The 25,440-nt window shown below is 38.1% G+C and overlaps 1 long non-coding RNA gene, 1 other non-coding gene and 1 pseudogene across 2 annotated transcripts in view; 1 reads left to right on the top strand and 2 right to left on the bottom strand.

Annotated features, from left to right (window-relative positions):
* Positions 1–243: 243 nt before the first annotated feature.
* LOC140849401 (uncharacterized) overlaps positions 244–25,440 on the bottom strand; it is a 29,803-nt gene continuing 4,606 nt past the window's right edge. The window contains exon 3 of the long non-coding RNA XR_012131148.1: positions 244–1,721. This is a non-coding gene — a long non-coding RNA (uncharacterized lncRNA). The remainder of the gene's footprint in view (positions 1,722–25,440) is intronic.
* LOC108400779 (mitochondrial-processing peptidase subunit beta pseudogene) lies at positions 9,115–13,246 on the top strand (annotated as a pseudogene).
* On the bottom strand, positions 22,353–22,456 carry LOC118972435 (U6 spliceosomal RNA). Its single transcript, XR_005061413.1, has one exon. It is a non-coding gene; the product is annotated as a U6 spliceosomal RNA (small nuclear RNA).

Here is a 25,440-nt window from a genome sequence, read left to right as displayed (position 1 = left end):
CCAAAACACCATCCTAAATTTCCTCCATCCATCTATGCAAACCCACCCCATCCCTCATGACCTCTTTCCTTATGCATCTGCTGAAATCCAACTCATTCTTTCACCTCACATGGCTCCTCCTTTACAAAGTCTTCCCTGAGTACTCCAAATGGAACAAAATACTTCCTATCTAGTAATTTTGTATTATCTTTTTTTCTAACCTTACTCCAGCTTGTTTCACAATACCGTAATGAAGTAGTAAAGTGAGGTCCACAGCACAGAGTCTAGAGTCTAAGTGCACTAATTCAGACCCAGGTTCTGCCATGACCTGCTTGTATGACCTTGGACAAGTAAGGCAACCTCTCTGTGCCTCATTTTCTTTCTCTGTAAAATGAAGACAATACTAGAACCTATTTTATAGGGTTTTCTGTGGATTAAATGTACTAATATGTAAACTACTTGAAATAGTGTCTCTGTTTGCTATTGTGGTGGTGGTGGTGAACAATCCATTTTCAGTTCATTAGATTTTTGGGGGTGAAAAATAATAGCTGGATCTCTTTCCAGTTGCTTAAAATATTTACCCTAGTTTTATTAAGCAATGAGTATATCATTTTTTTCTTTTTCTCAATTGGAAAGTACAGATGAGTTAAATCCACTACAGGGAGTTCTTGGTACTATAAACAATTTCACTGATTTTTTTCTGCATACACAAAGTATAACCACAATGCAAGTTTGATGTTGAGTTGAATTAAAATCAACTACCATTTATAGAATTAACCCAACTGTGAGGAACAGACAGATGAAGACACGGTCCTTCCCTGAACCATTATCTGTAGAATCACCATCTGTTCAGGAAGATCAATACATACATAATTAATTTCCCAGAATCTACTACATGCTATATACTAGATGGTTTTTTTATTTACAGCTTAAGATTTCAGCTTTCCTCAGTCTCCTAATCATATCTTTCTTAAAATTTTGAATCCAGATGTATTAGTGCATTTGAACTGGTTTCTTGTTTTAATGTGGGAACACAAGATATTAGTTGTGGCCTATCACTGTCTACTTAAGGAAATTGTTTTTGAAACCTTGCCCATTAACCTTTAACCTTGAGGCCCATGCATACTTTCCGTATTCTTTAAATGATTAGCTCACTTACCAGAGGTATTTATGTGTTCTTGGCTCAGTCCCACCCTGCCTGGCTTAGTTCAGAGGCTGGGGATGTTCCAGGATAATCTCCCCAACCTTCTTCTGAAACACATCTCTGGCTGCCCTGTTTGTCTTCCCTTTCCTAGTCATACCCACATGCTTTTCTCCCTGCCCCTGTTCACCCTCTTCTCCAGGGAGAACAATTGCACCTGGTCCTCATTGTGGTGATTATTCAACCTTGCAGTTACTTTTATAGATGTTTAATCAGGTGTGCAGGTGAAAAGATAAAAAGTGAAGGATGTTTCTAAATACTTATTCAGAAAATGAATAAAGTAATATTCAATCTAGTCTCTTGCCTTCCCCAAGAGCACTGGCATCCACAGCCTCTTGTTCAATAACAGCCTGAGACACTTGGTCCTTGAAGCTGAATCCTGGGACTACTGCTTTAATACCCATGAAATTGTTTTTTTCACACCTAATAGTGTCCTCACCCTCCACTCTGGATAAACAGGCTCAGAAGCAGTTCGTTTGCCAGGTCGTTTTCCTTCTGAAAGATGATCCTTCAAGTAACTTCAGAAAACATAAGGGCAATTCTAGAGATAAAAAAGAAAGCCATGATTATGTTCCAAAGACTTTCAGTACCTGAGATGTTGCTCACAGAAATTGTAAAATAATCTTCCACCAGTTACTAATTTAAAGTAATTTAGGACCACAGGACTTCAAGAAAAGATGCCTGTGAAGGCAATACCTTGGGTCATTTTCCTGAAGGTAGCAGAGCTGAAACAAAGTGTTCCATAGTCTGACACAGAGCAGCACTGGGTATTTAGCCCTTGAAATGGACAAAGAGATATCAAACTATGGTATGGATGAGAAAGGTTGTAATCGCTCGTTTTCCTGAAAAATCAACAAGGCTGGCCAAAAGAGAATGTTCCTCCCATTTGCTTTAGAAATCTTCTAATATATAAGCTTCACCTTAAAGAGATCTCTGAAGTCCAAAGTCAGGGATTGTGGGTCAGCTTTCCCAAATGTACTCAATGCCCTTGGTGCTGGGCTAAAAATGACAAAGGGAAGGATCCACACAGTTTAAGAATCTAACTTACAGAAGATGGATGGAAGATCATAAGGACCTCTAAAACTCATCTCAGGAACTTTAGAAGACTACTTTTCCTGTTGAGGCCATAACCAAGCTGTGACCACAAATGTTTTGGTCGACAGAGTCTTACCTTTTATCAGTTCTTTGAACATCCCAGGAAAATGGCTTTACCATTCACAAAAGATTAGAGGAATACACGTGATTCTCCAGGCCAAGGACTACTGATAAGATATAAAGATCAATCAATGACTACAGTGGATAAATAAATTAGGAATTTGAGATCACAAAACTCAAGGTGATGAATGAGAATGAGATAGATGAGACCTTCAAGAACAGAAAGAGAAACAGAAGCAGCAGTGATCTCCATTCTGGTGCTCAGAAAAACAAAGTTGTGACAGACAGTACTGAACTATCAGAGGGTTAGACTGCAGCTTCCAAGAGCCACATCAGAAGGAGGAGGGACCCGGTCTGTGTCACTGAAGAATGGTTTTCTGGAACTTCATCAAAGTGAAAGAGGGCCCTATTTAATTAGTCAGAGCCTGTCAGATACACACCTGAAAGGAAGCCAAAAACAACACTCATTAAAACGAGGGTCAGGTCCTTGGACCTCAGTGAAACGTGCCGGAACCTTTGCCAGAAGGTGGTTCAGAGGTGCTCTTTCATAGAAAAAAAAAAATGTCTCTGGGTGAGATGCTGACAGTAAAAACATAAAAATACTAATCAATTAAAAACGAAGAAGGAAAAACCAGCTGTGTCAAATGTTTTTATAGTACCTTACATAATCTCTACAATATGTAAGGTCACAAAAAAGGAAACTGAGGCTCAGAGAAGTAAAGCAGTTTGGCCAATTTCACCTGACTGGTAAATTTATACCTAGAATTTAGATCTAAAATTGAAAATTTCTAGAGTCCCCACTATTTCCACAACATGCTGCCTCCGTATGGGGCAATGGCCTCTGTGTGGATGAAAGAGGAAAAGAACCAGGATAATGCTTTGAAGAAGAAAGAATGAGGCCATTCTGCTACAGAATAATAAGATAGTCCCTGCAGGATGAATGGGTAAGCGATTCTGCATGTAGGGGCTAATGAGATCACATCAATATGTCAGCCTCTGCTGGCTCCACGGCCCCCATCAGCTGGAGAGCAAGTCTACTTCCTCTCCATTCAAGATTCTCCCCCCTCTAGAATCTCCAGGAACCCCCAGGGTGACATGGGCACCTCAGGCTGATGTTATTCCTTAGGAATGCCGCTGCTAGTCCTCAGGTCCCAGCTACATGTCCACACGCCTCAGGGCTCTACTTGCAGCACCGGCATCTCTGTCTTCACCCCTAGCTGATGCTTCTCTACCTCTCTCTACTATGGTGACCTTCTCTGAGCTCTGCCTATATATACAAATGTTTTTCAGGCATCTCAACAGAGTGTCCCAAAGGTATCTCAAACACAACATATCCAAAATTATCTTCTTCTCCAAACATCTTTTCCTCTGTGAACTGTATTTTGATGAACAAAATGGTGCCAGCACCCACCATGACTTAAGTCAGAAACCTGGAGTCACCCTCTCTGTGGTTTCTTTAAGCAGACACAAACAGACCTCACAGCTGTCCTCTCTCTCTTCTCTAGTCCCTGAAGGGCGAGTGGGTAAATCAAATGCTCTTGGGCTACATCTGCATTCCAGCTCACTTTGTTCCAGGATTTCTCATCTTCTTCATCTTTATTGCCTTTCACATTTCTTCCCAGGATAATCTTTCCAAAATGCATATTGGATCAAGTTACCACATTCCCTCCAATGCAAAATCCTGAGTTTAACACTTAAGGCCCTTCATAATTTGTATCCTACTCATTTTTCCACAAAAATTGAATCATTGACCCATTTACCCTTTCTTAAATCTACTGATTCCAAAAGGGCATGGAGAGATGATATACACTGAGGCTCAGGATGTAGACAGTGAATAATAGAGTTACATTTTCCAAGAGTAAGAAAGTTAGGTTCCAATACTTAGCATATCAAAGAAGAAACAAGGATGGCTTGCTATTTGAAATGAGCAGCAATATGGGGGATGGAGAGAGTGAACTTCAGCAACTCTTCCAATCATATCTGATCTCCTGGGTTCCATATTCCAACTATTGCAAGAGTAATCAAAACAAATAGCTTTGAAATGAAAATAACTTTATTGAGAATGTGTGGATTGAATGTAATCTGTGTAAGAAGCATGACTGGACAAATGCCAGTGGAGGTTGGAAACGAAACTAATGGTTTGATAATGAACCAGTGAAGACTCAGAAAAAGATAAAAATGATAAATATTGAAGGATAAAAACAGCCTACTGAAGAATCTGTGAGGAATTTCTACTCACGGGAAGTAAGTAAGGGGAATGGAAGTGAACTGAGAAACCAAAATGGTAGTGTACTGATGCTTTCCTTCATGAAACAGAGCAGCCCTGGCAACCTGACAGGTGGTAACAGGACACACAGATTCCTTTCTCCTGCTCAGAGACAGGGTCAGTATAAGCAGAACTTAATATATGGGTGGTAGTAAATATATTTTGAGGTAGTAAATGCATCCATGTGAAGCTGGTTCTTCATAAGTAGAGTAATAAGCAGAGTGATAAAGGCGTGAATGGAAAATAAAAGAGTCCATGCTAAGAATTATGATTCTTTTAGTAATTTCAAGAAGAGTAAGGAGAGAAGGCATTTTTACAGCACTTAATACGCTAGGCATTAATCCAAGTGATTTTTATATATTAATCTTTGTTTATAACAACACTGTATTGAATAGAATAGCATAAGCTATGTTGTGGTAAAAATAAATAAACAACTCCAAAATCCCCATAGTTCACACAACATGAGTTTATGTGATACACAACTTTATGACATATGGTGCATCCACACCCAGTCCATCAGCCAGAACTAGTTGCCTGGCCCCTGCCATAGCAAGGGAGGCTGAGAAATGTTGAACAGCTCATGGATATCCCAGTCAGCTCTAATAGTCTCTTCCACAACCCTGTGAGGAAAGTAATAGTCTGCATGATTCTTATACATAATAAGAAACTGGCAAAAAATAAAAAATATTTAGTCAGATTCACACTATAGTAAGTGTGATACATAAACCTGATATATTTTATGACAGAGTCCATGCTTCTAAAAATTAGATTGTGTTGCCTTTCAAAAGTAATAGTAATACCAATGATTTAATTAATGATTTTTATCAAAGAAACAAACTCTCAATGGAAACAGAAAATGCTCTCTTGAAATCTGAAAGCCAGTTTACATGCACACTAGATGGACACTGGGTATAAGGCATAAAATGTACAATCACTTATCTGTAGGCCTGAGAAAGGCTAGTGTTGATCAAGGACAACTGAGAGAAACCCCTGCATTCCTGTTTATTTGCAAACACCTTGTCTAGATATATCTTTCCTCCTGAGGATAAGTAGCATTAAAAAATCAACTAAGGACATAAGGGGAATGTATTGAAAATCCAATATGAAGGGAATAGGAGATAACCAATATACTCAGTCATCTATTCTCAAGAGCAGAGGTGGGCGCACGTCTTTGAAAAAGTCCAGATGGTAAAAATTTTAGGCTTTACAGACCATACTGTTACTGTCACAAGTATGCAACTCTGCAGAAAGGCAAAAATGCAGCCATAGATGATGCACAAATGAAATGAAAGGGTGGGCTGTATCCCCATAAAATTCTATTTACAAAGTTTCAGACCAGATTTGGCCTATGGTTATAGTATGCCAACCCCTACTGCAAAGAAAAGGGAATTAAGAAATATAAATGATCAATAAACATTTGAAAAATATTCAGTATAGTAGAAATCCAAGAATTACAAATCTAAATAGTGATATAATTGTTTATCAACAAACAACTGACACATTTTTTAAAGAAGTTTTTCTTAGAAGAGGTTCTGTGGGATGGTTTTATGTACTTCTGATAAGAGTGTGAATTTGTAGAAAATTATGTATACATATATGTATAATATATAAAGGCTTATTTGTTAAATGAAATAAATCAGACAGGGAAAGACAATTATTGTATGATATCACTTATATGAGGAATTTAAAAAGCCAAACTCATAGCAACAGAGAAAGAATGGTGTTTGCCAGGGGTTGGGGGTGGGGAGAAATGGGGAGATACTGGTCAAAGTATCTTCCAGTTACAAAATGAGTAAGTTCTGTAGATCTAACACATAGCATGGTGACAGTAGTTAATAATACTATATCATATACTTGAAAGTTGCTAAGAGAGCAGATCTTAAATATTTTCACCACAAAAAAAAGGTAATTACGTGAGGTGACAAATATGTTACCTAATCTTATTTAATAATAATTTCACAATAATACATGTAATAATCATTTCACAATAATACATGTATGAAATTACCACATTGTATACCTTAAGCTTACACAATGTTATATGTCAATTATATCTCAAGGTGGAAAAATATATACATGTATATATAGTGCCAATTTTATAACTATATATTTAAAGCTGTATAAGATAAAGACAGGGCACTAACTATAAAATGTTAATAGTGAGTTAGGATATCCAAATACAGGAAGATGCATCTTTTTCTATATTATTTGAATTTTTGTACATAAACATTTCATAAGCAGAAAAAAATGCTTACAAAATAGGAAAAGAAACTCATGGGCTTTTGTGTCAGATCTGGTTTTGATTCTTTGCTACACACTAGTTGATCTTGGGCAAATTGCTTCATACCTCTGACCCTTAATTTTCTTATTTAAAAAAAATGGGTATAATCATATTTACTTCACATGATTTTTTTCAAGGATTAAGTGATTTCATCTATATACATATATATATGTATATATATATTAGGCTCTCAATAAATATTAATTATACTTACAGAAAGACAAATTTTGGATTGCATGGAAAAGTTTGAGAAACTGGGACGATGGGGAATGATCATTATAAAGGTTTTGGAAGTCGATGACAGGGACAGCTGAGAGATTTTTTACACATGGTTGGTGAGGAGTAGAGGGAGAGGAAGAAGTGAGGGGGAGAGAAAGAGATAAAGAGCAAGAGAAAAGGAGACAGGGCAGAGAGTGGAGTCAGGGGAGAGAAAAAGAGAGAGAGAGGAAGAAGGAGGGAGATTGAAGATAGTTCCAGAGATGTTTCTGTAAATAGTGGATTCAGGATGCTTTTCCTAGTCTAAATTCAGGTGACTGTACAATAGTTTTGTCAGGAGTTGAGAGACAGAACTGGGATGCAGGAAGGACTGGGGTTCCTTTTCTGAGTACAGGAGATTAGAGGAAGCCCATAAAAAGGTCCTGGGGATTGGGGTCAGGCCCGAAGTGGGGGCTCAACACGGCAGGAACCTCAAACAGCAAATGCCTTTGTCTGATGAATAAGGTGCACCTTGCGAGGAAGGTCATGGGTTACATCCCAGATCCTATCTCTATGGGTTTGTTCCCTGAAAATCCCACAGTGCAGCAAAGCTCCTTGACAGAGCACAGGGCTGCAGTAGAAACATTCAGGGAGGAGGTGTAGGAGGAAGGGGGACAAGAAGAAAAATAAATACCAAAGGAAAGTAGTGAAAAAAGACTTGGCTCTCACAGTGGGGTCTTCAGAGAAGAGGAATCCTCTGAGCAGGTCACCAAAGAATTTCCCATAGCTGACAGATCCCCTTACAAGACACCAGAGGTAGCAATAGCAGTGGGGTAAATAGTTCCTCAAATATCCCTGCGCTTCTCACCTCCAAACACCACCCAAGGTGTATCTTCACACCAGGAGCACTTTTCAAATACTCCTTCACTTATGTCTTCCTAACATTCCCGCCCTCACCCTATGTCCCACTAACACAGAGTCACGTGCATGCAAGTGCATGTGTCTGCTCCTTTGGCTGGTTCCTTATTTACACCTTTATTTCTCAGCACTGATGCTCCTATCTCTGACCTCTCAAGAGGGTTAGCTGTGGCTTCTGGGACACTATGCTCAATCTGTGTGGCTCTCACTGCTCTGCAGCGACATTGCCTGTGTGCTTGGCTGTCTCACTCACCGGTAAGCAATCAAAGAGATGCTGTTTTACAGCCATCGTTGCTAGGCTCTGGCACAGCGCCAAGCACGTTAATGTAGCTGGGCTCTTCTCACAGTCACTTCCAGCATGTCTCCTTCGGCACCACACCTGACACAGCTCCCCTTGGCACTTTAGGGCCCAACTTCTGGCACACAGGGCAGAGTGACCTCATAAATCATGTAGTAAGAAGTGAAGAGGAGCTGCATGCACCAGAGTCCTGTACACACAGGAGTGATGGACTCAAGCTGTGGCAACAGGGAGGACCAGGCTGCAGAACAGTTACCAATTTCAACTAGTCTCACCTCCTGCCAATTCTCCCTTTGTTCCACATTTCTTGTGATATTAGAAGCTGTTTGCCAAAAATTGGGCAGAGATGAGTATAGATAATCAGTCTACCAATCTCCAATTTGATCTGTTGTTCTTGCCTTCCATACAGTTTTGACCCTAAATCTGTAGTCTCTCCCTTCTTGGCAAAAAGTGGGCAACCCATTCTTGGTAGAACTGAGGACATTATGCCCCTGTTAGTAAGGAAATCAGAACCACAAGTACTACTTATTGAATGCTTTCTCTAAGCCATGATCTATGCTAGGTGTTTTATATACATTATTTCATTTAACCCTTACAATAAACGTTGGGAAGAACATAATTGTCCCAATTTCACAGATGAACAAACTAACGGAATTTGAGTAACTTGCCCAAGGTCACACATTTATAAAGTGTTAGAGTCAGGATTTGAAACAAGTCTCTCTGTCCTGTCCAAACTGTATTGCCAAGAGTTATGGATATAAAGGACTCACTAGAGATCACTCAGCAAAGTTTAGTTAGGAAAGACCCCAATCTCAAATTACATGCTCAACTATGATGGTAAGTGACTTATCTAAAAGACCAGAGATCGAGTAGGACCACTGATAAGTATACAGCCTTGAAGATTTAGGTTATAGTGGTAGCAATCACAGACCTCAAAAGCATGTTGGAAGTTGACCCCAATTAACACCACTGGGCATACTCAGTTTAGCTGTAATATCATGTAACTGCTACAACATCCTTAAAGCTCCAGGTTCTGTTTTCCAGGGTCATTGATGACAGTTTTGTTTTCAGAACAAACAGCTAGAGTGGGATAAGGATTCCCAGTGGATATTTAGTCTCTAGAGGTGTCTATGACCCACATTTTAAGCCCTAGAATAAACACAGTCCACTTACCAAAAGGTCTGTCCATCATGTAGGTTCAGACAAAGATAAACCCAATTAGGTATAACCAACAAAGTGAAGAAAGTTGCTGCGTAGAGGAAAATTCCACCACTAAAAATGCAACAAGACAAATCTACTTTTAAGAGTGTCTGGGGTAGCTGGATTAACTCTGACATCTGTGCTCAGATTCAAACCTTTGGTGGAAGAAGAGCTTATAGCTTAATTTTGCAAGACCCAGCATGGAAACTTTGTTGGCCAGTGGGGAGGCAGTGTAGGCAAAAACTGGATTAAATCTCTTGATATAAGTATTTGAGTGACTGAGAGGAAAGTGCAATTATTAGCAATTGCACCAGACAAGTCTTTCCCCTGTGCAATGTTTCAAATTTCTGAAAAAAAATCACAAGCTGGATAAATCATCACTGATCTGTTCCATCCTGCAAGTGAGCTGATCGTGAACTACAACAGCTTTTGCTCCTGGTAACTAGAAAGAATAAATCCTTTTTAACGATATTAGTTTTGAGCTCATATTTCCCTCTTTTTAGGAAAAAGGAAATAGCTCTTGCAAGTACATTTCAAGAAGAAAGACTGCTTCATCTTCACTTACTATTGATGTTCCTCCTTCATCTCACCACCCAGTTTTGTCAGCAACTACTTTCCTTCTCCCACTCCAAAGCTTTACACGAGCTGGTCTCAGTGGTAATGCCCTTCCCAATATTCTCATAACCCCTATCATTTAACTTACTGCACTATATTATAATTGTGTGTGTTCCCAGATGAGAATGAAAGCTCTTTGTCTTATTCATTTTTGACTTATTCATGTCAGTGCATAGCACAATGTCATACATATGGCAAGTTCTCAAGGAAGGTTTCTGGAATGAATTCATAAATGGATGCATGATTGGCTGAATGAGTAAGTGATTGACTCACAGGTCCTCTGAAGGCCTGCTGCAGAAAGATATGCCTGGGGAACTTTCAGAATATTCCAGCTCTTTCTGTGTCCTTCAGATGAATTACTTAATATTGTTGAGGTTCAGTTTTCTTACCTAAAAAATGAAAGCATTGCTACCCATTTCATTAGTTTGTTGTGAGGCTCAAAATAAGTACTTCATGCTGGGTGCCTATCTGTGAACCAGGCACACTGTCCCTTCTCATTGTGTCTATCTATGTTCAGTCTGTATTCTACTGGCAGAAGTTGTCCAGGGTTGCCCTGGGGCAGTAGCCATACTATTATGGGGTAAAATGATAGCTTGGCCCCAAAAACTCAGGTCTTTAAGTCTAATGTGTTCAGAGGATTTTTATCTGGTGGGTAGAAGAGAGGACTATTATCAGTTCATCTCACAGTTGAAAGAAACCTTATAATTAAGAGTATTAAGAATAGTGCCAAAACTTCCATTTCCCATAATATTAAAGAATGAATAACCATAAGGAACCTCCCCAGATCACACCAACTAAAAATGCTGGATAAAAGATGTTCAAATGCTTTATCTGAGTTGTCAAGAAAATGACAGTAATCATCAGAGGCTGAAAGTACAAGAAAGCACAAATCTTTCTTGGGTCCCCGTGGGCATCAATGTATCCCTGGCAGCCTAGAATCTTCATTTCAATGGGCATGAAGCAAGATACAATGCCTAGCACATGAACTACAGGAACACATAAAAGACTTTCTAAATAAGCCAGGACCCAAAAGTTGACATCTTTACTGCAAGGATAAACCAAAAATAGTTACCAAAAGAGTAAACTATTTTCCTATCCCACAAAGGAAAAAAGTAAAGACATTTTCTTATCTCAGCCTCAACTCTGGTAGAGTCCATACTGAAAATTCCTATTCACAAGTGGTCCTCATGGGAATTTAGAGCCTGAATCTAGAACTCACACTACCTGTGGTCCCAAAATACAACTCTAGAATTTAAAGTGATACAAGATTAGTAATGCCTTCCAAGATAAATAGACCTTAAATCAAGGCCTCAAGTATTTCCCTCAGGTAATCATAAGTTCACTAAAATATAAACAGTATAAAACACATGAGGAAATGTTATTTGAATGAGAATAAGTAGAATAACAAACAGGATTATAGCTACAAAAATGGTTGATACTGGAATTATCAATTAAGAAATATATAATAAGCAGGTTTCATATGCTTAAAGAAAATAATATTTGAAGTATAATAAGATACCAGGAACCATGGAATGTAATCAGATGGATTTGAAAAAAGAACAAAATAGAACTTCTGGATGAAAAAACACAAGTGAAACTAGAAACTCTAGATGGGTGCAGCATTAGGTTAACGGGAGAGAATTAATAAAATGGAAGAAAGAACTGAAGAGTTACTCAGTATGCAACAGAGGAAAAACTAAATTGAAAAAATAAAACAAGTTGAAAAACATGGAGAGGAAACGGTAGCAGTGGAGGTCTGAGGCATGCTGTTGTCTGTGGTGTGACACTGCCTCTGGGTTTTCACTAAGGAGTTCCTGATCACAGGTGTCAATGGACTACTATTATAATTTGAAGAGAAAAGATTGAGAAACACACAGTCACTACACAAGTTGTCTTTAATGTTCCTGAAACATGAGTAACATGGTTGGGAAATAGATTCAGAATGGCCTCTGAAGACTGTGGATTGTCAACGTGCACAGTTGGGCTCTGGATTGATGCTGGAAGTAATACGAAAATAAGGAGAATAATGGAACAGCTCATTCTCTGGAACATATAGATTTCAAGGGCACCAAAAAGAAATCCAAATGGGATCTAGGCCATGAAAATGAAAACAGGGGTGCTCATTTCAATGATTATATCTCCAGAAAGCAGACCATATGCTATGCCAAAGAATTCTCTAAAGATTTGCCAAGATAGAAATTCCAGCTGATATAATATAAAACAGTATGTTGAGAGAAGCAGAGATTGAACACAAATATGGAGTAATCCTTACAGAGACACAGGAAGTTGAGGCAATTTACAAGAGGTTGTTTCTTATTATCTTCATGCCACAGCTTATCAAAATATTGTACTTGGATGGACAGTTTGGGGACCAACTGAAATATCAAATCTATAAACTGCAGGGACTTATTGGACTATATATCCATACATTATAAGGACCAAGAATAGTCCTTGCTGTGACTGAAGGAATTTCTTATGCTGAACAACTTGAGTTAACGAAATTTCATTTTGGTGGTTTTTTGTCTACTCACAAAGGAGAATTGTTAATCTTGCTGCCCTGCAAACTCACAGAAAATAAGGTTTGTATAAGGGATGAGAAGATGCCTTTGGCATACCTTGCAAGAGCTGCTGAAGTTGTTAGGTGGGTACACCCAGATACAATCTCTCTCCCAGTTGCAAACACATTGTTTGGCAACTAGGATTGCCACTGCAGAGAAGAAATGAATTTATCTAGCCAGCCAGCCCAGCTCATCTGCCACAGATACAGGATTGTGGAGAATCTATGTAAGTTGTGAATCAGCCTTTGTTGCAGATATGGTACATGTTCAAAAATAACAGATGTGACTCTATATGTCATGAAAATAAAATTGCACAAGCCAAAATTCTTCTAAAAACAAACATGTTGTCATAACTCTATAGTTTTCACTAGGCAAATGTTATGCTGTAGTAAAATTTCCATTCCTGAACCTGAAACAGGAATTGATGTTATGGGAGCTGAGACAGTTCAAAAAGTGTGCACCAAATATGTTTATGATAAGCATTCAACTATTGCTGCTGTTGGTTCCATTGAGCAAGGTTTTAACTGGATTCACAGTAATGTATGCTGGTTTTGTGATTAAAATGCTCTTAATCAAAATATTTTGAATATATTTATTTTTAAAACTAACAGAGCTCTCCCAAGTTTTAAGCTGTCAGTCCTTAAAGAAAAAATATAAATGAACGTGTGTATTTGGGAAAGAAAATATGGAGATTGTAAGATATCTAACATATATCTAATCAGTTTATAAGAAAGAGATAATAGAAAAAGTGCAGAAGGCAATAATCAGAGAGATGTCAACTAAGAATTTTCATACATTACAAAAAACAGAAATCCCCAGACTCAGGAATACCAAGAAGAAAGGAAATACAAATCTAGATAAATAATTGTAATGATACTGAAGAATACTAAAAGGAGGAAAGAGAGAGAGAGAGGAAGGGAAGAGAGAATAATGAAAAAGAAAGGAAGGAAGGAAGGTGGGGGGATGGGAGAGGGGGAAGGAAGGAGGAGAATAAAAGAAATGAAAAACAAAGAAAATCTTAAAAATCAGTCAGAAAAAGATTACTGACAAGTAAACATCCTACTTTGACATATGATTTCCCAATAGGCACAATGAAACTCAGAATACAATGGAATTTTTCTTTAAGCATGGAGGAAATAATAATTAACCTAGGATGATCTCACCATAGAAATGATCTTTCAAGAACAAGACTAAATTAAGATATTTTTAGAAAATAAAAACTGAGAGACCCTTTCAAAAGGAATTTCTAAAAGATGTACTCCAAAGAAGAATATGAGCCCCAGGGAAGTCTGAGATGCAGGAAGAAATGATAAGCCAAGAAAATGTTAAATAAATCGGTGAATCTAAACCAACATTGTAATTTGTGAGGTTAATAACTACAACTAAAATATTGGATAATCATAGCCAATACTCTTACGCTGGGGTGGAATGATCAAAGGTAAAGCATCTTAAGTTGTTAACATTGTTTCAGAAAAGAATGAATGAATGTCCTAACTTTAGACTTTGCTAAATTAAAATGCATTCTAAAATCTCTAGGGAATCATTTAAAATAAAGATAGAGATAAAATTTCTAGTTTGTTGAGGAGAAAATGAAATGAGAAAAAAAAACTTAATCCAAAGCAAACTAATAAAAAAGAGAAAAAGACATATAAAAAGACAAATAGTAAATGTATCATAAATGGCAAAACAAATCCAAACATACATTATCACAGTAAATGTAAATGCATAAACTCTCCAGTTAAAAGTTAAAGACTATCAGACTGAGTAAAAAAACAAATCCACCTTTAAATTATTTACCCAACTAAAAATTAGGGACACAAGAAGATTGACAGTAAGATGAAAGAATATCATAATACAAATACTAAGAAAAAGCTAAATTGACATTAGACAACAATAATTAAAAGTCACAAAATATTATTAAAGCAAAAAGACACTATATAATTTTTTTAATTTAAGATTTTAACAAGGTATAACAACTATAAAATTGACAAATCCATTATAGTAAGAAGGTTTAATATATCTCCTTCAATAACTGAGAGATCAAGTAGACAAAAGAACCAGGAATAATATGAATTCAAGCAATATGATTAACAGGCTTGATGCAATGGACATGTATAGAATAATACATCTAAATTTGGTAAATTGACACCATTTCAGACATACACAGAACAAATGAAAATTGGCCATGTGTAAGGCCATAAAATAAGTCTCAACAAATTTCAATAATGAGAATTTTTATAAAACAAGTTATCTGACTAAAATGTAATTATTTCAGAAATCAAAATAAAACATATAACCAAATCTCTCTTTTGTTGAAATTTCAAAGCATGCTTTCAAAAAACTTCAAAGAAAAAATCATAAAGGAAATTTTTAAATACTTAGAATGGAAAGGTAATTAAAACATGTGTGGTACAGCTAAAGCAATACTTAAAGGGAAATTTGGACATGTAAATGTTTTTCTAAAAACAGAAAGATTAAAAAGTTAGCAAGCTAAATATATAACTTTAGAATGTAATAATAGAACAAAAAATATATCAAATAGAATGAAAGAAGTAGTAAACATAAAAGCTAAAGTTAATGAGGTAAAAAACAGACAAATTAGAGAATATCATTAAAGCAAAAGCTGGCTCTTCTAAAAGGCTATTAAATTAACAAAACTCTAGACTGGGAAGAGAAAAAAGGAAATGAATTTAAAAATTTTGGAATAATTAAGTAAGCATAATTAACAATGCAGAAAAGAAATGACAGGATAATAGGCAAATATTAATAACAAGTTATCTGAAAATGTAAATAACATGAACAAATTTCAAGGAAAAAAATGACAAAAACTTACTCCAGAAGACATAGATAACCTGAATAATACAATATTAAAGAAATTAAATAAAAAATGTTAAATATTTCCACAAATTAAAAATCAGTCCTTGAACATTTTACCTAAGCATTTTCTAGCATTCAAAGAACAGGTAATTCCCATCTTAACACAAACTCTTTGAGAAAACAGAAAAAAAAGAGGAAAACTACCCACCTCATTTCATAGGGCTATTATAACTTGACACCAAAACCAGACAAAGATAGCATGAGATAGGAAATTAATTTTGAAAATTAAAGGCAGGATAGCAGAAATAAAAAATTACTGAAACATCCAAAAAATAGAATTGAGAAAAGTCTTTCAAAAGACAGAAAGGTATAACATATGAGAAGACATTAGGAAACCAGAGAATGAAAAAGATAAGAAATATCAGAGAATCAGAAGAGTAAGCCCAATGTCCTCAAACAGAAGTTCCCAAAGCACAAACAGAAAATGGAGGGAAAGAAATTATGAAAGAAATAAAACAAGAAAATTTCCTAGAACTAGAGAAACAAGTTTCCAGATTGAAAAACCCACCAAATATCCATTATAATAAAAGACCACACCAAATCACATTATTGCCAAATATCAAAACACCAAATTATGCTTACTACTTTATTCCCAGTGGCTATAGAACAAGTATCTTTGCTTCTAATGTAATACATTAATTACATATAGATTTTAGGAATTATAACAATTTAGGACTTCTCAACATAGGTACAGCTTCTCTTGACCCTTCAACAGAGGCAAACAAAAAAATAACAATAAGAGGCAGCTATTTTCATTTCTGGATAAAGAAAGGTATGTTCTCAACTACTTTACCAAGTCTATAAATATAATCCTCTACTTCTATCAGGCTCTTCTAGTATATATTGCATGCTCATTGCTATTCTATGAACACTGGGATATAGAAAAGAAGAAGGGTTGAGATGAGATTCACCTATCCATTTAATTAAAGCCTATTAACTGTTTCCAGTTCCAGGACAAGATGGAATAGCACACTTCCCCCTATTATTTGCACTAAGTAGAGTTAAAGCCCCTGGACATTATACATGAAAGCAATGTAAGAAGATGTGAACATGAGAGAGAAGAAGGCAGACTAATGACTTCATTACCCAAGGAATGACACAGTGATACAGTCCCCAGTTTTCTTTTTCCTCATATATCCCAGACTGGATGCTGGTGAAGCTGACAAACAGGAAGTGCCAATGGGCACAAAGTCCTTCCAAAATTTATTCTCTCTACAAGAGACCAGAAAAGACTAACAAGACAGAAATTTTTAGGCAGTAACTACCATACTCTAAGTAAATGCCTTGGAAAAAAATGTGTCTCTGTCCCCATCATCAAAGGCCAAGTGGAAAGCTTAGGCTTCGACCCTTTCCCAAATGTAATGAAACCCCCCATACTTGTGCTGGGGTGGTGTCAGAGACGGACAAGTGGGAAGCTTGGAATTTCACTCTCTCTTAGCAACAATGAGCATGCCTACCCTCAGTTGTTGCTGTAGACCACATGGGGAGGCTGGACTTCTACCCACACATGGTGGTAATGGGGTATACCCCTCACCTTCCCTGTAGGGTAGTGTTGGAGGAGTCTAGTAAAGATTCAGGAATTTTCCCTCCACCCAGTGACAGTGAATTCCTTTCTACAGTGTCAGTGAGGCCAGATGGGAAGCAATATTGAGGTGTCCATTCCCATCCCAGCCAACTTGTGCTAGAAGAGACCTATGGAACCTGACCTCTTACCCCTGTCCAGCAGTAATGAGATACCATGCCTCTCAGTATCCACAGAGACCTAGAGGGAAACATGTTCTTTTTCCCACTGGACAGTAACAAGATAATGCCCACTTTCCCCTACCAGCACAATTTCAGAGGAGGCCTGCTAAAACAGATTTAAATAAAACTCAGTCTCATAACATAATACCCAAAATATCCAAGACACAATAAAAACAAACTACCATACTAAAAACCAGGGAAATCTCAACTTAAATAAGAAAGTACAATAACAAATGCCAACACAGAAATAGCATAAATGTTAATCTGTTATGTTAATAACATAAATGTTAGTATTTTAAAGCAGCTATCACAAAAATGCTTTAACAAGCAATTACAAACATACTCGACAGAAACGAAAAAATAGAAAATCTCAGTAATGAAATATCAAATGGGAATTTTAAAACTGAAAAAATAATGATTTAAATTGAAAAACCAATTGAATGGACTCAAGAAGAGAACAGAGAGGACAGAGGAAAGAATTAGTGAGCTTGGAAACAGAACAATAGATATTACCCATTCCAGACAACAGGAAGAAAATAGATTGAAAACATAAAATAAAATAACACACTTAAGCCCTAACATACCAATAATTGCATTCAATGTAAATGATCTGAATGTACTAATTCAAAGACAGAGTTGGCAAAGAAGATTTAAAAAACATGACTTAAATCTATGCTCAGGGGCACTTTGCTGAATGAAAAAAAAATCTCAAAAGATCATACACCATATGGTTTCTATTTGCATAACATTCTCAAAATGACAAAATTATAAAGATGGACAGCAGATTAGCCACTCACTGCCAGGGATTAGAGATGATGGGTGCAGGTTGCTGGGCATGACTATTGAAAGGAAAGGAGCGACACACAGCAGCAATTCACCAGAGAAATCCACTTCATTAGGGAAAGGTGCTGGGTTATATAGGAAGGGGCATGGGGTGATTGTGGTGTTACTTTTATAGGGCTGGTGGCTATTGGCTAGGTGCTGGGAGTGGGAGGGGGGAGAGAGGTGATTGGTCTTCAGGTGCCGCCATCGGGAACAGAGGACCCGGAAGAGAAGCCGGAAGTTCGCCATCTTACTGGTGGGGGCCCTTCAACTATAAAGGGAGATCTTTGTGGTGATGGAATAGTTTTGTATTTTGGCTTTGGTGGTGGTCTCATTAATCCACACATGTGATAAAGTGGCATAGAACTATACACACACACACACAAATTGAACCAAGTGTTCATTCCCTAGTTTTGACATTGTTCCATAGTTATGTATAATCACTGGGGGAAACTGAAGAAAGGGTACATGGGGCCTCTCTGTCCTGCAACTTCTTGTGAATTTATAATTTTTTCAAAATTAAAAAGAAATATTAAACACTTATTTTACCAAGTTTTTTGTATCAAGGATGAACAAAACTGGGCTTTAGAAAATCCTGCCATCTGGTTAACTTTATAATCCTGTGGGAGAGAGGTTAAGACCCAAATATATTAAAGATAGAAATAGCAACAAAAAAGGGTTGTAGCTATATGAGTATGGCTAGGGTTACAAAATCTGACGGTGCTAAGACCTAAGTATTGAGTCTTCAAAGAACAAATCAAAATGCTAACTGCTGATAAAAGCCTCAGTTCAATGGCAAATGTATGCAATTGATGTGGAAAGCAGTGTATCCCCAATAATAGACTAAAAGATCTTGCCTCATGGCAGCCTCAGTTTTCTGCATGGAAAATCATTTAAATAGATCTCACCCACACAGCATTCTTGTGCTAAGTAGCATGTCTTTCCCACAGCTGATCACCACTTGCACACCCAGGCTCCTTGCCAACCTGAGTAACAGGGTGTAACCCTGGGCACAGGCCCTGGTCACTAGACCAGCTGCCCATGTTCTGGGAGGACCTCCAGGGGCACATTACACAGAACTTCCCTGACAGAGAGCAATCCATCACACCCCAAATGACCCTTCCCTTCTTACTTTAGTGAGACTGAAGTTAACAATGCCTTTGTTTCCCTTGGCACTGGGCCATTAGAGACTTTTGTTCACTGTTGTCCTTTTTTTTTTTCACAAATTGAAAGTAATTTATTATGTACTATTCTGTGGTTATAATGGAATATGTGCAATGAATATAAACCCACAGGCCAACAGAAGAAACCCAACATTAACAATACAATGGAAATTAGCTGTGTCCTCCTCCCCATCTCCCATCTTCCTGTATTTCCCCTCAAACATAACCACTTTCCTGAATTTTGTGTTTATCATACTCTCACTTTTTTAAAAAAGCTGATTATAATGTAGGTAGCCCCAAACAATATTTGCTCAGCTTTGCTTGTGTTTTTGCTAATATGTATAGAGCTTCAATCAACAGTCTCCTAGTGTACATGAGCAAGAATTTCATTAGGGTACACACCTAGGAGTGGAATTGCTGGAATTGTAACCTTTACCTATGCTAGACAGTGTCAAATTGTTTCCCAAATAAACTGTGCTATTTTACAGTCCCAACAGTTGTATATAAGATTCTGTTTTTCCAGATCATTGCCAACACTTAGTATTATTGGACTTCATAATCTTTTTCCTTCTAGTTGATGTAAAGTAATCTTATTTTTTTTTTATTTGCATTTCCCTGTTTGGCAACAAAGTTGAGAATCTTCTAATATTTTGAATAGTCACCTTTATTTCTTTTTGTGAATTACCTAGCCATATTTTTTGGACATTTTTTCATTTTTTTCAACAGGTTGCAAGCACTTTTCTATATTCTGGATCCTACTCCTTTGTCATATATGGTGTCAAGATTTTCTCTCAGTTTGTTGCTGATCTTTTTACACTCTTTATGATATTTTTGGCAAGCAGACGTTATTAATTTTAATGAAATAAAACATTCATCTTTTCCTTTTTGGCTTGTGCTTTTTGTCTTTCAATTCCATGCAGAAGGGGGGATTTCATTGTGTAAAGAAAAACTTTAAATCTTTTTAAAGAAAATACAGAATATTTTTATCCTTTGGGTAGGAAAGGATTTCTTAAATAAGACCCAAAAGTGCTAACTATAAGCCATTGCTACATTGAAAACATTTTTGAGGGATGTTAGGATAAATCAGGAGGCTGAACCCTAGCTGCTGTTGTTTTTATTATTTTCCCTTTAGAAATACACTGCTGTGCACTGTTGTTGAAGAGGTGGCCTCAGAACAAAGGGCTGTCCGTGCAGGCAAGACAACTGCCTCTGTCCCATCCTTTTTGCCTGGGCGGCCACCACCTTCCCAGAAGGGAGGCACAGGGACCCCACAGCAATTTCTTCACCTTTAATTCTTCTTTGTTACTAGCACCAATAGGGGTCTGTTTCCGCTAATCTTAACTGTGGCAAAATGCTCCAGGATGTCTATTCTTCTGGTTACATATGGAATTTCCTGGACTTCAGTTGATTGCTTGGGATGGGGGCTGATTAGATGCAGCTATTTCCAGGCATCCTTGCTTTTTCTTTCCTGAAAAACTATTGTGTTAGCAACATATTTTTAGGTGGGGCTACATTATTCACATAGACTTTTTCTTTTTCACCAATTTCAAACCAAGTTTTCTTCCAGAAAAAAAATGCACTAACATCAAGTGCTTTCAATGATCCTATTCTTTGTCATACTATCTGATCAGTCCTTATAATACTGTGCTGTTAAAATTTGTAATCATTTTTAAGGCCTGTTTTTTTCTCCTGTGCAATTTCATGTGGCTTCCCTCCCCCTTTCCCTCACCACCCCCTTCTTTCCCATAAATCTGTTTATGGATCATTATCCTCTTCTCCATCAACATCTTCTCAGCAGAACTGAATGCTCTGGGGAGACTGGGTTGGTGTGAGGCTCAGCCATGATGAATGGGCTTCTTTTCACTCTTCAGTAATGGGCTGGCTTCCACTGAGGGCAGCTAATTCCTTTGTAGCTACTTGGAGTAAGTAGATTAGGTTACCAGTATTGCTGCTTATCTCATTCTAGAATCAGTGATCCGATTCACACGATCACCACCTATAAATCCAGAGAAACTATTACACAGAAGCCCTAGTAATTGATCAGTAGGTGTTTCCTGAAATGAATCATTTAACAAGACAATGCTCTGGTTCCTGCCCATTTCTGAGGTAATTAGGACCTAGTGAGCTGCTCATTTGTTGACCGAAGATGGCTGTTTGCTCCTGCTGTAATGTCCGAATCTTCCCCCCATTTCTCAGTGTTCTGGCCACCACCTCCTCCTCATTTCTTCATCCTGTACTTCTTTCTGAAAACTTCTCAGGTAAATGTCCAATTTGTGATGTGGCTGATCCTGAGAGTCCACCTGTCTGTTGGTTTTGATGGCACTGAAATGTCATGGTCATTTTGATCCTTGAAGCAAATCAGAGCTAGGACCTGCCTCCTTCTTCCCTTCCCTGCCTCCTTGTGTCTAGCTGACCATGTCAGGAGAAAGACTGAAGAGGACACATGGGCTGAGGACACACAGAGTGCTCCGCCTCCCCTCCCAAAACCTGCATGGTAATGGCGCGTACCAGCAGAAAATGGCTGCTCTCCAGCATTGGGATCTGCTTGGGGCAGGAATCCTTATTTTCCCAATTAGATAAGCATGAGGTATTTATGATTTTGTATGTTCCAGGCACCAAATTACAGACTGTACTGTAAAATCTGGGTGTGATGGGAAGTCAATAATTGCTGTATTGAGCATTTTCTGTAAATAAGGTGATTTGTTATGAGTTTTACCTACGGCATCTTATTTAATCTTATAACCATCATGTGCCCTATGTGTTATCATCCATATGAGAAACCCAAGGCTAAGAAATGTTGGGTATGTTTTCTAGATCCTTCAACTAGTAAGTGAAGAAGTTCAATTCAAACATAGACTTAGCTAACTCAAACAGGCGCTTTTAACCACCACACTGCCCTGCTTTCCCTCTTACAAAAAAATAGACCAAAATTACATGGTATTAACTAGAAGGAGGTGACAGGAAGGTGAGGTCACAGCACGTTGGGAGTAGTCATGGGCTACAGGGTAGAAGGAAGGGCCCATAGAGAGCACTGAATACCAGGTTTCTCAAAACTTTTTGAACTGTGGTAAAAAAAACATAAAATGCATGGAATGCTTCATGAGTTTTCATGTCATACTTGCACAGGGGCCATGCTAATCTCAGCATCACTCCAATTAGAGTGTGTGTGCTGCCGAAACAAGCACTCTCAGACCCTTTAACTTAACAAACCCCAACATGACATGCATTTCACATCACGACCCAGTAAACACACACATATATAACAAACAAAATTTTACTTTACAATACTTGTCTTGTTCTATGCAGTGTACTCCATTTCTCCTATGTTTTATATTTTTCTCTTAAAATGATTCTGGTCATGGCCTATTTAAATAGGCTTTATGCTTTTCTTTTCCTCTTAAAGAAGACCCTTTAATATTTCTTGTAAGGCTGGTTGAGCAGTGGTGAATCTTTTAACTTACATTTATCTCTAAAGCTCTTTATCGAAAGAATCTGTGGTACATAGATACAATGGGATGTTATTCAGCCATAAAGAAGTAAAAGGTCTTGCCATTTATAACAACATGTGTGGGCCTAGAGGGCACTATGCTAAGTGAAATACGCCAGTCAGAGGAAGAGGAATACCATATGATTTCCCTTATATGTGGAACCTGAAAAACAAATGAACAAACAAAACAGAAATAGACTCATAAACACAGAGTATGGACCAGCGGTTACCATGGAAATGAGGGACAGGTGAAACAGGTGAAGGGGGTAATAAAGAGATGCAAACTTCAAATTGTAAGAAAAGTTAGTCAAAGGGGTGGAAGGAATACAGTTCATAATAGGGAACTAGAGACTATAGCTCATAATATTGTAAAATCTTTGTAAGGTGACAGACTATTACACTTAGCATGGTGAGCATTTAGTAATGTATATATGATTGATAAACCACTAAGTTGTTCTTCTGAAACCCACATAATATTGTATATAAACTATATTTCAAAAAATGATTATTTAAAAAAACAAGCAAATAAATAAATAGACTTTGTGACCTAAAACTACCGACCTAGAAACCTCAACAGATGGGGAAATTGAGGCCCAGAGTTGCATTGAGTATCTAGCACAATGTCTTGCAAATAGTACTCCTAAGTGCCTTTGTTTTATCTTCTTAGATTGACCCAGCACCCCCATATATCACCTCAGTGGCTCAGCTGGGAGGGAATCAAGATTTCCTCACTCCCAATCCAGGGTTTTCCAGTCAAGGAAAGTTTGACATGTGGATACACAAGGGAGGAAACAGTGAAGTGGGAGACTGACACCACCCCTGCCCCACCCACAGTGGGTCTTGCCCAAGGTCACTGGGCACTAGAACAGGGCTATCTAATTCCAAAGCCTATGCTTTTTCTCTCAGTGTCTATCCAGATTGCTCAATGAAATCACCTGGGAGCTTTTCAACACTACTAATGACCAAGCTACACTTAGATCAATTTAATCCAATTAGGGTAGAATGTGTTCTGAAAGCTCCCCAATGCTACCCCAAAGCAGTGTAGAAAATACCCCTTAAAACTGTTCTTGCTTACCTCTAAAGGTCCAGCCAAACTGCACCTGTCCCAGCCCCATGGTGTCCTGACTGAAATTCACAGTCAGAAGTACCTGCCTTTTCCTTACTGTATTCATCCAGCACTCACAGATTCTTTCCAAGCGAGATTTTAGTGATTGACTTGCCACCATGGAAATAAAGCTGGGTATAACCCTTTCACCCCAAGAACATTTTACTGTCATTTTCTTTGGTCACATTGAATCCATAGTGAACTTGCCCGGGGCTGAAACCCATTGGCAAGACACCAAGCATGGTGTAAATTCTTATAGAATGCCCTTTCCTCAGAGGGCTCTTCTTCCCCAAACCACCCAGATCTCTGAAATCTACTGCAGTTCAGCTATAGCTGTGATGAAATTCTCCCCAGGATCAGTTCTACCAAGGACAAGAGGGACACTCACTCTAGGAGCTGCAGAATCCTGAACAGGGGCAACAATAAATTACTCAAGACAGTGAGACTGCAGCTCTTTTCAAGGCACTGGGCTTTCTCTCCCAATCTTTCCCTTCCAGTCATCTCCAGGTGTGCAGACTTCTGACAAGGTAGTGTAGCCCAGTGTGCAGAACCCTGGATGGGAAGTGGGGAAGATGGGCCTTCTGTCCTGGTCATGGCCATCAGTGTGTTGTGCTGTAGAGCTTTGCTTTTCCGTTTTGTCAGCTGGGAATGACAATATTTCAAACTCAATTGTCACCCTCTGCTCCTTTCTCCCTTGGGGGTTATATAAGAACTCTCATGTATGAAAACAAGCTTCATCCAGGTCCTTGAGCTTTTCTAAGGACAGTTTTGTATAAATATAAGATACCTTCTATTATTGTTTATAGCCCAAGGGATTTGTGGAAAGAAGTTGAGAGCCAGCGGTGCTGGTTTTTATAGGCAGAAAATAGCTGCTGGAAAAACAACCTGATGTGTAGAGCACAATGTTCTTATCAAGCAGACAGAATTATCTTTCCCAGGCAGCCGTGAACACAAAACACCTGGTGCACACGTTTCCTGCCCCTTCACATATTTTGAAAGAAAAAGACCTTTACCCTGACCTGTCAAACAGTGATCTTCGTGAACTTCTGTCCACAGACGCTGGGACAGTTACCTTGGCTTGCTGTTGTGAATTTAAACAGTAAACATAGCTGAGCATCACTCATAGGACATCTTCTCCAGATATCACTCAGACCTTATCAGATTCACACATGCATTTCTTCTTCCTTAAAACACAACCACTGGGTGGTCTAAGAGTCAGGGGCTTCCTGCCATGTCCGCCCAACACTGCGTTGGGTGCCATTCAGAAGATGGTGACCTTGAAGGCTTGATCCTGACCCAGCAATTGTTTAAAATCTTTGGGGGGAGAAAGCAAAATAAATCCACTGAAAACATTTAGAGAACAATACAAATCCATTCATAATGAGATCTGTTCCCTACCTCAAAAACTCAGAGGAATTTACAGAAGGTAGAAATCAGTGTGGGAAAACTTCGTGAAGGCTGAGGACACAATACACACGCTCAATAACATCAGTTAGTGAACAAAGGAAACTTGAAAAAGGCCTTGAAGGACGGAAAGCATCCAATTTGGTGGAGGAAGGAGCAAATAGCCATGGCTG

This window comes from Manis javanica, chromosome 5 (assembly GCF_040802235.1).
Source record: "Manis javanica isolate MJ-LG chromosome 5, MJ_LKY, whole genome shotgun sequence".
In the NCBI taxonomy this organism is placed as follows: Eukaryota; Metazoa; Chordata; class Mammalia; order Pholidota; family Manidae; genus Manis; species Manis javanica.
This window is presented reverse-complemented; position numbering and strand designations above follow the sequence as displayed.